The sequence below is a fragment of the Hyperolius riggenbachi genome, chromosome 6 (assembly GCF_040937935.1).
Source record: "Hyperolius riggenbachi isolate aHypRig1 chromosome 6, aHypRig1.pri, whole genome shotgun sequence".
Classification (NCBI taxonomy): Eukaryota; Metazoa; Chordata; class Amphibia; order Anura; family Hyperoliidae; genus Hyperolius; species Hyperolius riggenbachi.
The window spans coordinates 245,935,349-245,954,567 of NC_090651.1; the positions used below are offsets into that span (position 1 = coordinate 245,935,349).

Below are 19,219 nucleotides of genomic sequence, written 5' to 3' on the forward strand. Positions count from 1 at the left end.
CAGGAAGTAATGCGTGGATGTGTAAGTATCAGTTTTTATGAAAGATGGCGGCATCTCATTGATTGCAGCAATCATTCACACAAGGACTTAGATCAATGAATGGGAACTACGTTCCCATTCATTGATCTCCCCTCTAACGATTATCGGCGAGGATGAGCGCGCGAGCGGGAGTGCGCGGTGGCAAGGGACGAGTATCTACGTCCCTGCGAGGTGTAGAGGGATTTTGCAGGGTCTACTCACTCGTCCCTGAGATGTTAAGTGGTTAAAGAGAACCTGAGCCAAGTAATATTATTTGCAATAAACACATGGGGCTTAATTCACAAAGCCGTGCTAACTGTTTAGCACGGGCGTGCTAAACAGTTAGCACGTAAAGTGCCGTTCGCGGACTTTTGCGTGCACAAAGTGCCGCGATTCGCGCGATCGCTGACTTTTGCACGCACAAATTGCCACGAATCACGGCACTTTGAGCGCGCAAAAATCCGCGAACGGCACTTCACGTGCTAACTGTTTAGCACGCCCGTGCTAAAGAGTTAGCACGGCTTTGTGAATCAAGCCCATGATGTACCTGCAAACTTACCTCGCCGTCAGTTCTTCTGGGAAGCTCACCTTTTTTTTTTTCTAACAAGGACTCCTTCCAGTTCAGACAAGAATTTGTCAGGACTGAAAAAGCAAACAGCAATATAGCAAGCAAGAAAATAATCAGAATAATTTTGACAGCACTTTTCAAGTACTTTTTGAAACTGTTTCAATTGCAGAGTGCTGAAAAGTTAAATGAGAAAGGAATCAGAAAATATACATCAACCTGTTGGATCAATTGTTGCTCCTGAACTCCTGGCTGTAACGATCGGTGTCAGCAACCAGAGAGAGAATCTGATCCTTGGCGATCTGCAGTATCCCCAAGAATACAGATATACCCGATTATTGAGGATCTGCAGTATCGTCAATAATCAGATATGTCTAACCTCTAGACACCAGAGTGGGTGAGTGTTTTGTAACAGTAATAACTGAGTAGAGACCACCAGAGGAGCTGGCGGCCTAAGACTCCTGAGGAATTCACCCCTGACTGTGGGTGATATTCCTGTAGCCTGTGGACCCCTGGGCGAGGGACCGAGGCTGGGTTGCAGGAAGCCCTGCTGCTGATATGAAAGGTTTTGCCCTGAACTGGGCTAACGTAATACAGTAATAGCACAATCCTAGTCTGGGGTGTGAGGTCCGTATTCACAACACCCTGGAACTAGTCTGGAGCATAACATAAATGATAATACAATTCCCTAGTCTTTGGTGTGAGGTCCGTGTGTTGCCGACCTGGCTTGCCCGACCTCGAGAACTATCTTCTCAGTTAAGAGATAGTTCACAGATCAGTCAGTGACATTCTGCCTTTGGTGTCACTCACGCTCTGGTCCTTCCTACCCCTAGCCTGGCTCCTCCCTTCGGGAGAGTCCCAGGTTACTGGAAGGTACTTGTTCTCCAGTACAGTATTGCCTACTGCCCTGATACCTGTTCCCCAGGTATTCTCCTCAAAGTATTACTGTTGCACCGAACACTCATATTACTCAGGTATCCAGAGGTTAGTGATATATCTGATTATCGGTGATACTGCAGATTATCAATAATCAGGTGTATGTCTGCATTTTTGGTGATACTGCAGATCACCAATAATCAGATTCTCTCTGTGTTACACCGATCGTTACAGAATGGCAGACCGAACCCAAATGGACGCACTGTGTAGCCATGTTGAAGTCCTGACCACCACGGTAAATCAACTTTCCGCGGCAGTTTTGAACCAACAGACCCAGATATGTCAGATATTTGGGGCTATTTCAGAACTTCAATCAGTGCGATCTCCTCTTAGCACAGACATACGTATGCCTGTACCCGAAAGATTTTCTGGTCACAGATCTGACTTCCGAAATTTTAGAAGTAGAGTGTTATCATACTTTGAGTTAAGACCTAAGTCTTCAGGCACTATGGCCCAAAGGGTTACATTTATCAAAACTTTGTTATCTGGCGATTCCCAGACCTGGACGTACAGTCTTCCCATCTGTCACCTGGCCCTGGCCTCTGTAGAAGAATTTTTTAAAGCTATGGCTGTAATTTACGACGACCCAGACATTGCCTCGACTTCTGAGCGGAAGCTCAAACTTTTGCGTCAAGGCAAGGGTCCGGTTGAAGATTATGCTGCTGAATTTAGGAGATGGTAGGTATCGGCCAGGTGGGATACTTTTGCCCTTTTAGATTGTTTTTTATCAGGGTTGTCAGACGAGGTCTCTGATCTTATGTTAAGTCAGCCTGAACCCAAATCCATCGATGAGGCCATTTCATCGGCCATCAGGATAGATCACCGGCTGCGTTATCAGAGGCAGACCCGGGGTAAAAACCATGTGAGAATGGTGTCCCATGCTGCGCCCCCAGTAACTCCACCTCCCCCCGCGTCACCTCCCCCTGAGCCAATGCAGATTGGTCGGTCTAAATTGTCTCAGGTGGAGCGGAAACGCAGAATATCAGAGCAGCTCTGTCTGTATTGTGCAGAGGGGGGTCATAGAGTGCAGAATTGGACTAAGAAATCGGGAAATGCTACTGCCTAGGTGTAGTTGGGGGTAATACCCTAGGCGTACAATTGTTACCCCTAGATGATAAACGTTTGCTTCTTCCTTGTACTATTTTGTGGGAAGATAGGTCTGAAGTCACTGAAGCCTTCATTGACTCATGATTGGCTGAGTAGCTCGGGCGGGGCAGCAGTGTTCAGCAACTATATATTCTGCTTGCTTGTCAGTTGCTGGTTGTCTGCCATTGCGATCACTACGTGGAAGCACTCAGACCCTTTTGTCAGAATCTGTGTTGTTATTCTGTTATACTTCAGACTAGTTCCAGGGTGTTGATGATCAAGGACCTCACACCTAAGTCTAGGAATCTGTATTACCATTCTGTTATACTCCAGACTAGTTCCAGGGTGTTGATGATCAAGGAACTCACACCCAAGACTAGGGACTTGTGTTACCATTCTGTTATATATCAGACTAGTTCCAGGGTGTTGATGATCACGGAGCTCACACCCAAGACTAGGCATTGTTTATTATCTGTTATGACTTTCTGCTTTCCTGACCACTCTTCTGATCACTGATTCGGTACCTCGCTATTTCTGATACTCTGTTGCCAAACCCTGCGTGCCTTAGGATTACCGAATCAGTCTCCTGTCTTTGTACTTTGTCTGTCCGTGTGTTGCCGACCTGGCTTGCCCGACCTCGAGAACTATCTTCTCAGTTAAGAGATGGTTCACAGATCAGTCAGTGACATTCTGCCTTTGGTGTCACTCACGCTCTGGTCCTTCCTACCCCTAGCCTGGCTCCTCCCTTCGGGAGAGTCCCAGGTTACTGGAAGGTACTTGTTCTCCAGGACAGTATTGCCTACTGCCCTGATACCTGTTCCCCAGGTATTCTCCTCAAAGTATTACTGTTGCACCGAACACTCATATTACTCAGGTATCCAGAGGTTAGTGATATATCTGATTATCGGTGATACTGCAGATCATCAATAATCAGGTGTATGTCTGCATTTTTGGTGATACTGCAGATCACCAATAATCAGATTCTCTCTGTGTTACACCGATCGTTACACTGGCACTGACTGTGGGCACAAAGCCGAATCAGGTGACTGACATCACGTCTGTGTATATTTACCATGACAGTCGCTTGCTGTTCTGATCTGTAACCACATTTTGTTTATTTTGCATTGTCATCGCACATTCATGCTGTGTGAATACACAGGGGCTGATGTATCTACACAGGTGGAAAGAAAGCCACCAAAAAATGATTAGTGAAACAACAATTCTGGTTATCTTATCCAGACCAACTAATCAGAATTGCTATACTGGGTCGAAGGAGGCAACCCAATGTGAGCATCTAGCTCCCCTCTTAGGTGTCATCCATGCAGCCAATAATCAGTGGTTTCAGTGGACGTTTTTTCGATTGGGGTGAGACCCAAGTCCGGAAGAGGACTTTGCATCCAAGTGGAGATGGATTTCTCCAAATGCTCAAAACAGTGGTTGCCTAATAGCAACCTGTGTTTGTAAGTCGTATTTGTTGTGGAAGAATTTCCCCTTTTTGCGAACATACTAAACTATTGGCGCTCCAAGGGGCTGATTCACTAACAGAAATACAAAGGGGAGAGGACGGCGAGAGCCCAATATAATGTAGTACGTACTGGTACAAGTTGGTGAATGTAGAGTAGATAAGTAATACTCACAAACCAGGGTTACCTCAAAGGCAACCACTGTAAATGCAGGTGGGGAGATTAGACCTGTCCCCACTCAGGATTAAGAAGTTGCTTTCTGTAGATCAGAAGAAAGAAGGGGGTAAAACACCCATCCACCTGTGGAGGACACGGGTATAGTATACAGCGTACAGAGGCGCCAAAAGGTTAAAATTCTCTTCATTTTTTTTTTAATCGGTTAGGAGGCAGTGGTGGACTTACCTCCTTAAAGCAGAAAACAAATTTATTGACATACTCCAATTACAATGTTGCACCTCGTTTCACAGGTGTGATCCTGCTTCATCAGGCAATAAAAAGAGGGAGTATATAACAGCATATGGTCAAGGTTACAACACAGGAGCGCACGCTATGCTGACCGTAATGAAGCATAGTGAGCGCTAGTAACTTACACCCACTCTCCCTGCAAATTGACAGGGCTAATTAAAGTGCTGAGATCACATCCTTTAAAGTGATTGGACACGAAGGGGCTGAGGGCTGGACAAATGGAGCGCTCATTATTTGCAGGAAGAGCGTGTGTAAGTTACTAGCACTCGCTATGTTGCACTACCTGCAATCCTGTGGCTGAGGGTAATTACAGCGGGACGCGGCCAGTAGCGCACGTAGCATGCATCTATTTACATTTGAGGCAAGCTGTTTAAATAGCGCAAGTAACAGGAGGTTGCGCTATTTCTGTTAGCGAATCAACCCCCAAGTCCGTTTTCTCTGTCTTTTCTCTTTCTGGTCACTGGAGCTCCATCTTGATCTTGTCAGACTGGATACCCCCATACCAATCAGAATTGTGGACTTACTAAACAGCTGGAAGCTGACTGGTTGCTCTGGGCAACTGGTCCATTTTTCTTTGTTTTCTTTGCACCAGTCTTGATCATTAGCATCTCAGTAAACAACATTCTACATATTATATCTGTGACACATAATATATAGAATGTTTTCAGTGACTTAGCTGTGTGAGTTGCTTAATGCTACAGCCTATAAGAGCATTACAGAACTACTGCTCTACATATGCATGAAGAAATGAATGAACATGAGACAATCCAAGAATGCGAAAAGCAACGCAATCACTTTGTTTTACCTTTGCCCAGAAGCCTCTGCAGCACAATATAGAAGAATCCATCCCATGCGCTTTAAAAAGACTCAAAAATTTAAAAAATCTGTGTGAACGCACTAGAAGAATAGCAGTTGTCTGATCACCGCAGCTTCATGCTAAAGTGACACTTTGGTCACAAGATGCAGGTTGTTAATGGTTAACTGCACCAGATCCAGCATAAAAAGGAAAGTCGCTCCACAAAACATCACAGCTAGAGCTGACATAAAGCCAATTCTCCCCATGAATATTCATTATAGAGATCAAAGTGCCATGTATGCAATGAGATATGGATGGAGGAAATCACATTTCCAAAGCTTTATTAAATCATATGGCTAACACATACACAAGATCATGATCTATATTAGCATTTCTCAACACTATTTGAGTATGTACCCGACTTTGCAAGCCTGTGACTGCTAAGTGTGCACTGGTATAGATTATCTCACATACCTCAAGACAAATGTACATCTACGAGTAATATACTTTAATTATGTATAAATCACAAGCATTTTCTATTACTTTTCATTAAGTCCCTAGTTAGGGTCATGTTTTTATGGCACTGTACAGAAGATAAAATACATACAATTTTGTGAGGGGTGCATAAATCATTTTTGTATTATTTTTTCCCTTTAATTACCTGGATGGGTTTGCAATGCAGACTTCCGGTAATAATTTCAGATGCAGCTTAATTAGACTAAACAGTAGCCTGTGATCTGTCCAAAACCCTCCCACATCCCATCATCACCCACAAAGTAATCATGGAGGAGCTAGAAGGGGGTACCAGCCAGGCTTTCATTCTACCACACACATTCCTGAGCTCCACTCCCATTCAGCTGTGTGCACAGATCTCTGGGTCATGTGATTAATGTTTACAAAGGGAATTTCTTTGCCACAGCAAGCTCAAACTACCAACTTTCCTAGTACAGTGCTGACTAGTTCAAGCTTCCACCAACACCATAAACAAATGCTGATTAGAATGTGCCACAAAGAATTGGGTGATGTACACCTTGAAAAATACACAGAGACAACGGGAGCCCAACAGGGAAGTATGTCACTTAGTTTGTGGAAGTAAACAATGTATTAGAAATATACTCATAAGGGTAGGTTGCATGAGGGGCAATCAACTGCATGAAGCAGGTGGAGAACACAAGCCTGTCTCCACTAGGGAGCCCCAAGGAATGGCTGGATGCAGGGTGATCGCACTCTTAGAAAAAGGAGAAACTTGGTGGCAAAGTCACTGTAGACCAGGCTTTTTCAACCTGGAACTCCAGGGTTCATGGAGTACTCTGCAGGGGTTCCTTGGCATTTTCCCCTATCGTGGGGGTTGGGGGAAGTATGATAGAGAGCACACTAAATTAATAATAATTATGAGCACATTAATAAAAAGCTCTAGAATAAGTTCTGCAAGGGCACTGTAATAGGGGGTAGTGACAAACAAAAACAGCCACACCAGCTTTTAAAGACCATGCCACCTGCAAAATAAATGCAGGAGTTCCTTGAGTTCCAAAAATTACTTACAGGGGTTCCTTGAGATCCTAAAAGTTAATTGCAGGGTTCCTCCAGGGTAAACCGGTTGAGAAAGGCTGCTGTCGACCATAACTTCCTCCCCCGTCTGGGAAGTAGGGGAGGTGAGCTAGCACGACAAGGATGAAGAGGCGCCCAGGGTAAGATAAAACCAAGTTAAAGGGAACCAGAGACGTAGGGGGGGGGGGGGGGGGGGTTATACATACCTGGGGCTTCCTCCAGCCCCAGACGCACGGATCGCTCCCACGCCGCCGTCCTCTGCTGCCTGGATCCGCCGGTACCAGGTCCCGTCATTGCCGCGAGTCGGCCGGCAGACGCGGCCAATTGTCCGCATCACACGGGGCTCCCTCCTTATACGTACGCACGAGGCTGCCTACTTGCGCAGTCTCATGCGTACGGGTATGGAGGGAGCCCCTGTGATGCGGACAATTGGCCGCGTCCGCCGGAAGTGACGGTACCCGGTACCGCCGATACAGGAGGCGGAGGATGGCTGCGTGGGAGCGATCCAGGCTTATGGGGCTGGAAGAAGCCCCAGGTATGTATAAAAGCTTGTTCTATTTTTTATTAACATTCCTCTCTAATTCTCTTTAAAAACAGTTACAAAATTAAAAAAAAGTAGAGGTGGCCTACCTCTCAGGATGACACAATCAATTTGTAGCAAACAAAGTTTTTATTTGCAATGCCAGTGTAAATAAAAACTATTCGTTACAAAATGCTTATGTCATCCTGAGAGGTAAGCTACCTGTACTTTTTTCATTTTTTAAATGTTTTTAACTCAATTTTATCTTATCCTTGGTGCCTCTTCACCTTTGATGTTTGAAGTAGGAGAGCAGCTCTCCTGAAAACTAAACAGGGGAACAGGGGAATGGCTTGAAATTAACACTAACCTTCCTGCCACTGCACCTACCTTACTTCTACTACGCTTACTGATCAACCATGTGCTGCTTAACAAATGTCATAGCAGTTGCGCCACCACTTGCCAATACTCATAGCCATAGTGCCACCTGTCATGGATTTGCCTGTGCAATCGCACAAAATCAGGCACACAAAGCATGATTCAGAGTGTCCCCTTAACTACGTAGCTTTGCTTTAAAACAAGTGTTTATTTCAGCCCAGGCTCTATAGGAAGTGATTGTTTATTCTCCCCTAGAGAGAGGAGAATAAACCCTAAAGCAGAACAACCTCACCTCATATCCTTTGGGTCTCTCTAGTCCTCTAGTTATCTCCACCCTCCAGCGGAGAGAGGGTTAAACTGCTGGACACAGGCTATCAGAGTGTCCTTCCTTTGCCAATCCATATACAATCAAGAATTGACCACTGGGCTATTACCCACAGAACTTTCAAACTTCGGTTTTGGACTTACAATTTCAAAGGACAAGGTAATTCTACAGACTGCCTCAGATATTATCCAGTGATTTTTCACTTTTAATTCCCATTATTTTATATACCATATCAATCTGTTCATTTTCTATAGTCATATTATGAATTAGTTTTCTATAAAACAAACAATTAAAAATAGTTTATGTAAGCGCTTGTTCTGAAATCTCTGCAAAGAGTTCCGCATTTCCTAAGAGAATGTTACCATAACTGTTGTATTGATAGTTATATTTTGCCATCTCTAGAAAGAATGCTGAATTAACCAGGGCTGTGGAGTCCGTACAAAAATCTACCGACTCAGAATCTTCAGTTTAGGATTCCACCGACTCCTGGACTCCGACCCCTCTAATTTGCATATTACAATCTTGTTGATTGAAAGTATGTAACATGAAAATCGTCTCTTAACTGCCAACGCTTCGGAATTGTAAAAGACAACTGAAAGTGAGAAGGATATGTAGACTGGCATATTTATTCCCTTGAGGGCTCGTTTCCACTATCGCGAATCCGCATGCGTCCAACGCATGCGGATTCGCACATGTAATGCAAGTGGATGGGCCTGTTTCCACTGAAGCGTTGTTGAGGTGCGTTTTTTTCAGCTGTGAAAAAATGCACAAAAGAGCCGCAGAATTCGCCTGCGAGTGGAATGCATGCGAATCGCATGCAATGTATTTAATAAGGAAATCGCATGCGTTTTCCCCATGCGTTTTTTGCCGCGAATTCGCATAGGTACCAATGTAAATTCACACAGGCAGTGACATGGTTAAAATCACATATACCCTCACCTATGCGTAATCGCATGCGAATGCGCGGCAAAAACGCATGGGGAATCGCATCCGCATGCGATTTCATCAGCAGTGGAATCCAGGGGATTCCGCACCGCAATAGTGGAAACGAGCCCTAAGTCATAGACTAAAACTAGCCCTTGGTAAGAGTACTTGTAAAAGGTACAGACCGGAAGAACATCTATCAGGCCCTAGGCAATGTGACTGTGGGTACATGTAAGAGTGATGTGCAGGTACTCTGCAGTGGAATGAGGGGATTCTTCCTCTATTACACATTCTTCATGCACAATCTGAACCAGGTTTATGGGTGATAGACAACACCTTGGTGTGCACAACATTCTCAGTATAGTATAGTACTACTGTGTAACAAAGTGCCGGCTGCTTACCTGGTAGCAGTGTTCCGGCAAGTCCTCCAGGACGGCCCTCCTGAGATTGTGTTAGTCTCCCCTCTCAAATTGGAAACACCTTTAAAGAAATTAAACAATTAGCTCAGTATAAAGCCCACCCCCACACAATCTCCCTCAGTTTATTAAAAGAGAAGACTGTACAGTTTATAACCCCTTTATATATATATTCCATCAATAGGGCCGGGAACTAGGCGGCCGTCCTGGAGGACTTGCCGGAACACTGCTACCAGGTAAGCAGCTGGCACTTCCTCCCTGCGTCCTCCAGGACGGCCCTCCTGAGATTCAGCGAGAAAAATTTACCTTAGGGTGGGATGACTGCCTGCAGAACCTTACGCCCAAAAGCCTGGTCCTGGCTGGAGAGGAGTTCCACTCTATAATGTTTTATGAACGTTGAGTGTCTGGACCAGGTTGCCGCCGTACAAATCTGTTCCAGTGAGGCTCCTGATCTTTCCGCCCAGGAAGTACAGAGCGACCTCGTTGAGTGTGCAGTGACCTGAGCTGGCAACTCTATCTGGGCTTCCCTATAAGCTAGATTAATTACTTCCTTAATCCACCTAGAAATAGTGGATTTTGTCACTTGAACTCCCCTATTCGAACCACCAAATGCTACTAGCAGACTGTTAGACTTCCTCCAGTCCCTGGTTCTATCTAGATAAATTAATACTGCTCGTCTCACATCTAATGTATTCAATTTCCTTTCCTTCTCATTCTGTGGGTTGGAAACGAACAAGGGCAGGATGATCTCTTGGGACCTATGAAAGGAAGTGGAAACCTTGGGTAGATAGGAAGGGTCTAATCTAAAAACAATCCTATCTGCGTGGATGACCATAAACGGGTCCTTAATTGACAAAGCCTGTATGTCACTCACTCTACGGGCTGACGTTATGGCAATAAGGAACGCTACCTTGAGTGTAAGGAACTTTATTGCCACTGAATCTAATGGTTCAAAATTCCCTGTGGTTAGAAAATCTAAAACCAAAGATAAGTCCCATGGAGGAACCAACTTCTGCCGGACCGGGTGAGAGCGTTCCACTGACCTTAAGAAATTTCTTATATGGGTATCTGTTGATGAAGGTCTACCTAGAAATACAGAAAGTGCCGACACCTGAGCTCTTAAAGTACTTGCTGTTAGTCCCAGATGCACTCCTTGCTGCAAAAATTCCAGTATGGAGCAAATATTATCTGACCGGGAAGCATCCTTCTGCTTCCAGGATGAGAAAGTATACCATACCTTGTTATACTTCCTTCTAGTGCTAGGTTTTCTACAGGCTAATAACGTCTTAACCACTGGATCAGAAAACCCTTTACCCTTTAACCACTTGCCGACCGCACGCTTATACCGTGCGTCGGCAAAGTGGCAGCTGCAGGACCAGCGACGCAGTATTGCGTCGCCAGCTGCAGCCTAATTAATCAGGAAGCAGCCGCTCGTACGAGCGGCTGCTTCCTGTCAATTCACGGCGGGGGGCTCCGTGAATAGCCTGCGGGCCGCCGATGGCGGCTCGCAGGCTAAATTTAAACACAAGCGGAAATAATCCGCTTTGTTTACATTTGTACGGCGCTGCTGCGCAGCAGCGCCGTAAGGCAGATCGGCGATCCCCGGCCAATCAGCAGCCGGGGATCGCCGCCATGTGACAGGGGACGTCCTGTCACTGGCTGCACAGGACGGATAGCGTCCTGTGCAGCCCAGATCTCCCGGGGGTGGCAGGTAGGAGAGGGAGGGGGAGGATTTCGCCGCGGAGGGGGGCTTTGAGGTGCCCCCCCCGCAAAATGCCAGCCAGGAGGAGCGATCAGACCCCCCCTGCACATCATCCCCCTAGTGGGGAAAAAAGGGGGGCGATCTGATTGCTCTGAGTGCTCTTTGATCTGTGCTGGGGGCTGCAGAGCCCACCCAGCACAGATCACCTAAAACAGCGCTGGTCCTTAAGGGGGGGTAAAGGGTGGGTCCTCAAGTGGTTAACATCTGCTCCTCAGGATCCATGCAGTTAGTCTCAGGAATTGAGGATTCGGATGGTACTGTCCACTCTGTATCAAGAGATCCGGCCTGACTTGTAGGTGCCAGGGTCCCCTGACTGCTAGGTATTGAATCAGCGGGAACCATGCCCGCTTCGGCCACCAAGGTGCAATGAATATCACATGAGCCCTCTCCGATTGGATCTTTTTTAGAACCCTCGGAATTAACTTGAACGGGGGAAATGCATAAAGCAAGCCCTCCGGCCAAGGTATTGACAGCGCATCTAGGCGGTTCATTGAACAAGAAGGATCTAGGGTACAGAAATCGTCCACCTTTGCGTTTTCTGGCGTGGCGAACAGATCTAGAGTGGGAACCCCCCAATTGGATGCTATTTCCTGGAAAACTTCCGGATTGAGTTCCCATTCTGATTCCTGACCCCAATTTCAAATTAGTGCGTCCGCACGTTTGTTGCAGATCCCCTGAATGTGTATCGCTGAAATGGATTCCAGATTCAGCTCTGACCATGCTAATATTTGAGATGTTAGCTCTTGGAGTTCCCGCACCCTGGTTCCTCCCTGCTTTCTGACATAGCACACAGACACAAAATTGTCCGAAAGCACCAGAACCTCTGAGTTGGCAATGACTGGATGTAATGCCTGCAGTGCTAGAAAGATTGCACTGAGTTCCCTGAAGTTTGACGACTTCTGAGACATCTCCAGATTCCATCTGCCCTGGACTTGATGTCCCAGACAATGAGCCCCCCAACCCCATGCACTGGCGTCCGTGTAAAGCTTTAGGGGTAACTCCTGGGCCCACTTGCGACCCAAACTGAGATTGGACGGAAGCATCCACCAATCCAGACTCCCTGATATCTGGACCGGTAGATCTACTCGTGCGTCCAAAGAGTGATGATTCCTGTTCCAAATAGACAGGAACCATGCCTGAAGTTCTCGCGAATGAGCCTGAGCCCATTCTACCGCTGGGAAGGCTGATGACATCAGCCCCAGAAGCGATACTATCTTCCGTAGCGGAATCCGTGAACTGATCCTGACTTCCGAAATTATCCTTTCTACTTTCACGTCCGGTAAGAAGACACACCTCACCGTCGTGTCCCACCGGAGCCCCAGGAATACCAGACTTTGTGCTGGGTTCAACTGTGATTTTTCCTTGCTCACAATCCAACCCAGTTTGGATAGTACCTGGAGAGAAAAATTGAGCCGCTCGCGTAAAATCTCCAGCGTCTCTCCTACAAACAGAAAATCGTCCAAGTAAGGGAGAACCCTTACATTGTGGAGATGAAGGAAAGACATAACCTCCGCAATTACTTTTGTGAAAATCCGCGGGGCCGATGAAATCCCAAACGGAAGGGCTCGATATTGAAAATGGCATACCGAGTCCCCCGACCGAATCGCAAATCTTAGAAACTGCTGAAAGATCGGATGGATGGGAACATGGAGGTAAGCATCCTCCAAGTCGACCGTCGCTAAAAAACTGCCCGGAAGAAGCAAGTTCCGGACCGAGGCTATGCTTTCCATTCTGAACTTCTTCTCCACAATGTAAGGGTTCAATGGCTTCAGATTCAAAATCATACGAAACTTTCCTGATTGTTTCTGAATCAGGAAAACCCTGGAGTAGAATCCCCTGTTCCGTTCCAGAACTGGAACCGGACAGATTACCTTCTTTTGAAGGAGAGATGAGACTGAATCCATCAGTGCTCTTGCTCTGATTGGCTCCCTGGGTAAGGTTGTTATTACAAACTGGGAGGGGGGCACGGATAAGAATTCTATCCTGTAACTGTATTGTATTAGATTCAAAATAAAAGGGTTTTGCGTGATCTCCTTCCAAAACTGAAGAAAATAAAGTAGTCTCCCCCCTACCGGTATCAACGAGTCATTTTGTAGGCTTAGTTGTGGTGGTAGGTTGGGGCCTATTGAAGAGAAACGGCCGTCCTCTTCCTGCATTATAAGTCCATCTCTTATTTTGTCCTTGTTTTCTGCGGTCCTGACTCGGTCTAAAGAAGGGCTTCTTACTCTGAAAGGGCTGTTTTGCTTTCTTACGTTTATCTGGAAATTTCTTAGCCTTATTTGAAGATCTTTCCAAAACTGTTTCAAGATCCCTACCAAACAGTAGGTTCCCCTGAAACTCCATGCCACAGAGCTTCTGTTTTGATGTCACATACCCTTCCCATGTATTCAACCAAACTGCCCTGCGGGCTGAATTTATCAACGCCGCAGTTTTAGCTGCTGCTCTTAAAGATTCTGTAGCCGCATCAGCCAAAAAGGCAACCGATTTTAGAATCACCGGTAGGTTCTGTAAAATTTTAATATGTGCTGTGCCTGATTCTAAATGGGTCTGTAGACCTCTGACCCATTTATCCAAATTGCGAGCAATGCACATAGACGATATCGCCGGTTTAAAAGAGAACGATGTTGAGTCCCAAGCCCGCTTCAACAGAACGTCTACTTTTTTATCCATGGGATCCTTTAGTGCTCCCATGTCTTCAAAAGGATAGGTCAGTATCCTTGGAATACTGGGAGAGGGGTGCGTCTAGCCTCGGACAATAAAGCTTCCTGTTCATCTAAATCAAAAGGGAACCTTCGTTTAAATTATCTAGGAATAAAGAGTTTAGTCTCTGGATCCTTCCATTGAGCAGTTATAATACTTTTAATGGCTCTATGCACCGGAAAAACTCTGGGCCCCTGATCCTCTAAACCCCTATAAATCTCGTCCTGAGGGGTAGTAGTAGATTTGGGCACCTCAATCTGTTCTGAGTCATAGACTGCTTTAAGAAGCTCTGAGGTGTCTTCGGCACTAAATAAATACCTAGGCACTTTACCCGCAGATTGAGGTACTGATGAATCTGAGTAGACCTCCCCGTCCTCTGATTCATCTGATATTTCCTCCAAGGATAAAGGCGCGGAATCCTCATCCGCACCCCCCTGGGAGGAACCGTGCAACGGTAAAGGAGGGTCCCTTGGAGGTACCGACTCCCCTGACGTGCTAGTCTGGGGTACCTGAGCCTGAGTTGTAATTACCTGCTGTATTACAGGAGAAGCGGTTAATTGGCCCTGTGGTTCTAGCTGAACTACCGGGGCAGATTGAACCGGACAACTAGGAAAGGCTGACCTAAGTGCTGTAAATGTAGTAGCCAATTCCTGTTTCATGGATCTCATTAGATCCAATAAAGCCACTGTGGTACTCTCAGGATTAGCTGTGGAAGAGGTTGATCTGCTAGACCTACTAGCCTTATCACAATCCCCACATACAGTCTTACTAGACCCCTCAGGTAGCCTGACACCACACTTAGCACACTTTTTTGATTTTGAGGTGCTCTTAGCTGGTTTCTGCAAAGATAAACAAGATACAGGCCCAATTGTGTATTACTATATATGTAAATATAAAGACTTGCTTAATACAATATAGCAATAATGCCTCTTACCGCTGGTTGAGATCCCGGCTGCTCAGGGTTACCAGCTGGAGGCGGCTCCTGTATCTCTGAGGCGGGCTCCATAGACTGCTGCATAGCCCCCTAGAGACTCCGGAGTTAGTGCAAGGCGTGCTGCAAGTGCGTCCAAACAAACCGCACTGCCTCCTTCCGGGATGGCTCTTATCCCCGCCTGCACACGCTGTACCGTATGCGTGACGTTGACGCATGCAAATTCTGCCAATGCGTCACATGATACGCGTCGCGTCCAATGACGCGTACAATACGTCACATCCGGCGCCACCCGGAAATGTCAGTAGCGTCTATCGGTACAGCCGCCAGAGCCAGAAAAGCGGTGAACCGAGCAGGGTCTCTCCGAACCTCCTCCGATCCACAAGGAGTCCAGGTACCTCTGTCCATACCTCCATGTGCAGGTCGCACCACCATGCTGACCTAAACCGCCTCCCATTACAAAACCAAACCAGTACTAACAAACACATGTAGGTGCCAACAGGCTCCCCTACAGCAGTACAATCCAGGTGCTTCAATGAAGAGTCTGTGAAACAAACTAAAAACTGAGGAAGATTGTGTGGGGGTGGGCTTTATACTGAGCTAATTGTTTAATTTCTTTAAAGGTGTTTCCAATTTGAGAGGGGAGACTAACACAATCTCAGGAGGGCCGTCCTGGAGGACGCAGGGAGGAAGTAAACCTGAGACAGATGAAATTAAAGTTTTATACATACCTGGAGCTTCTTCCAGCCCCCTTCAGGCTAATCAGTCCCTCGCTGTCCTCCTCCACCACCTGGATCTTCTGCTATGAGTCCAGGTACTTGAGCCAGTCTGGCGTAGTGCGCATGCACACACTCCGCCGCCGGGAGCGTACTACACCTGCGCAGCACTATTGCGCAGGTGCAGAATGCTCCTGGCTGTAGGAGCGGCATGCGGCCAGACTGCGCTGACTGGCTGAATAACCGGGACTCATAGCAGAAGATCCAGGTGGTGGTGGAGGACAGCGAGGGACTGATTGGCCTGAAGGGGGCTGGAGGAAGCCCTAGGTACGTATAAAATATTTATTTTCATCCGTCTCAGGTACCCTTTAATTCGTAGTCACCAAACCAAATTTTAACAACATATCAAATCATTTGATTTCATGAGCAAAAAGAGTGCATACCTTTGCATAAATCAGAATCAACGCAGAATTATTTCCATATTCATCTATTCTTACAGTATAGATGTAAGGCCCGGTTCACTCTTGCGTTATGTGTGAAACCGGGCCGTACGTCCGGGTCCGGGGGGGGGGGGGGGGGGGGTCCCTCAGGATCCAGTCAGGTTGCGGACAAAAAAAACAAAAAAGTATCAGTTCGGCATCCGGAAAATAACACTTCCGGATTGCCGATACTGCACTTTAAACAGGTGCGGCAGCACAGACAGGCATGGGGGGAGTCGGGGTAGACACAGTGCACACAGTACAGGACAACAGCCCACAATACAATAATAAACATACCTGGGCTGTTGTCCTGTCAGCGCTGCCGTCTCCCCCCCATCTGTCCATGCCTGGACCCCCATGTGGCAAAGGACGGGTGCCGTAAGCACCCGTTCCTATTGCCAGTGTGATGAGAAACTTCCGTTTCTCATGACTTCCTATGGTGCGGGGAAAATGGTCAGGTTCCGGGTCAGGTACGGCGGCCGGAGCCTGCGTTCCGGAAAAATGCTGCATGTTGGAAAAATCCTTGACGCAGCCCAGACCGCAGACCGGATCCAGATCCGGATCCTGACAGACTGACGGGTGTGAATGGATACATTGAATAACAATGTATCCATTCACATCCAGGTCCGTTCGTACAGTATACGGTGCGTTCCGGGGAAACCGGACCTGGAACGCAAGTGTGAACCGGGCCTTATTTAGATGTTATTAAGTATTTATAAGAGATTCCTGTGTACACATCATATATACTGTACAGGCACCATCAGATATGTATATCTGACTTTAAAAATACGGGGACTGCTTTATTGAAGCAGCACAAGTAACTAATTTTGATTGGTTTATTTCATTTTTGTGGACTAAGCACAGCTTTTACTGTATATGCAAATTATTTATGATGACTATTATCTTAGAAGTAGAACATTTTATCATATTTTCTAATTTAATTACAGTTTAAATACATTAGGAGTCGGTGCATTTTTTCCTGACTCCCGACAGGCACCCAAAATTGCTCCGACTCCACGACTGACTCCATAGCCCTGGAATTAACTATTGTTCCTACAGTATTAGCTAGAGGTATATTTGCATATCCGCACGCTAAAGTGTGAATTGGTGGCAGAGACCAGATTTCTATAGGAGATTGCAGATTATATTGATTGTACAATCAAAATTGTACTGTGTGTGGAATCACCAACCAATCCAAAAGGTTACTTTGCCTGCAGTGCTGAAGGCCTTCAGAATTCCCTCAGGGTCTGAGGCTGAATGGTAAGCTGCGGCAAAGGGAGCAGGAATGGGAGGGTGATGTCACATACCACCAGCCGGGTAATGCCAAATCTAAACACCCCAGCACAACACAGCTGCTCTTAGCATTCCAGGCTATGGTACTTAGGGTTGCCACCCAGACGGTATATGGCCGGTACTGACGTCTTTTTCACTGAAAAGCCGGAAGCCGGTATCTAATTTATACCGGCACGTCATCTGCCGGAAAATCCCTGCATCTAAGTCATGACAGACAGAAGTGTCATTGATATGAAGGAGAGATCTAGCCAATAGCAGCAGCAACTTTGCACTAGCCAATGCTGGAGCTGCTGCTTGAGGCTATCCAATGAGGAGTGGAGGAGGGAGGGACACAATTTAGAAACAAAGCACCGCGCTGCAGAACAGGGAAGATCTGTCCGTGCTCCTCAATGTTGTGATGTCTTCCTCAGTGACAGTCAGCGCAGCTGCAGCTAAGAGGGGGCAGAGGAGACCAGGAGAAGATCGTTATCAGTAAGGTCAGCTCCCAGCTCACAGGAGTCACACGCTGAAGCTGACAGGCAGCAGACCTGTAGTGTGATAATGAAACATCACAGTAAAGAGTAGCACTTTGAGCAGGGCCGGCGCTACCATTAAGGCAAAGGAGGCAGCTGCCCCAGGGCCCCAGAGCTTGTAGGGGCCCCCAGTGGCTACAAGAGGAAAAAAAAAATTTTCAAATCGGCCTTATAGTTTTTGAGAAAATCGATTTTAAAGTTTCAAAGGAAAAAAAAACACTTAAAAACCTGCCGACTTTAATGGTTAATAGCAAATCCACCTTAAATGCTAGAAACCCTAAATTTGCAGGATATGTTAAGGAGATCATTAGGAATAAGAGGAAAAAACTATTTTTCAAAAAGACCTTATAGTTTTTGAGTAAATCGATTTTAAAGTTTAGAAGGAAAAAAGTATAGTTTTAAATGTGGTAAATGTAACTTAGTAGTAGCTACTCAGTAGCAAACCTAACGGTAGTGTAATTTTACATGCATCAAACGAAAACGCAATAAATTTCCTGACGGGGTTTCCAGGGGGTCTATACGCAGCCGCAGTGCTTTGGCCAGGGATCGCTATACAGCCGCAATATGGCTGTATGAAGATCCCTGGCATTTTTTCCTATTTTCCCAATTTTTTTTTGTTTAGAGTGTGGGAATTTTTTTTAAAAAAAAATTATGTGGGGTCCCCCCTCCTGAAACTTTTTAACCCCTTGTCCCCCATGCAGGCTGGGATAGCCAGAATGTGGAGCTCTGACCGATTGGGACTTCACACCCTGACTATACCAGCTGCAAAATAGGTCCCCTAATGCCGATTTTTGTTCCGAGGTATATGTTGGGGGGGCCCCCCAGGTTTATTTTGCCCTGGGGCCCCATTGTTGCTTAAACCGGCCCTGACTTTGAGTAGCTCTCATCAGTGACTATACTGCTTCCAGATCAGCTCGATTTACGGTACTTGATTTACGGTACTTCCTTGTGTTTTTTTGCATTGTCACTGCCTTTGAATTGCAGACAAAGAACACTGTGAAGAAAGGGTTGTTTAATGTACATTACAGTAAATGTGAAGTGAGGTAAAATCTAAAAGACAGATAGCTATGGACAGGGAAGGCTCTCTGGATCCTATAGCGTTTTCCCTGTCTTTTCTTGTTCGTCTCTTTTCAGCGCTATCACCCCCGTTTACATTTGCTGCCTAGGGAGGCTTTGGAAGTACTTGTGTCCCCTCCCTGAGTTCTTATGAAGACGTGCGGCTCTGTACTGCGCGAGAGCGCATGTGCAGTATACTCATGCACGAATACGGATCCGCCAGTTTTTGGAAGCACTTGAGGACACAAGTGCTTCCCAAGCCTCCCAGTCGTGTATTCGACCAGTTAGTCGAGTACGCTTAACAGGGGTGACAGCGCTGGAACGAGGGGTGTA

The 19,219-nt window shown here is 46.3% G+C and overlaps 1 protein-coding gene across 7 annotated transcripts in view; it reads right to left on the reverse strand.

The window, feature by feature from the left end:
• NADK (NAD kinase) overlaps window positions 1-19,219 on the reverse strand; it is a 137,574-nt gene that overhangs the window by 105,884 nt on the left and 12,471 nt on the right. Inside the window, exon 1 of one of the 7 annotated variants that reach the window (XM_068240639.1) lies at window positions 9,423-9,443. The exons of 5 other annotated variants lie outside the window; for them this stretch is intronic. The gene's annotated coding sequence lies outside the window, so the exon portion shown is untranslated. Of the gene's footprint in view, window positions 1-5,338; window positions 5,442-9,422; window positions 9,444-19,219 lie in introns of those variants that run through there. One more of the 7 variants, XM_068240637.1, reaches the window with a different exon arrangement.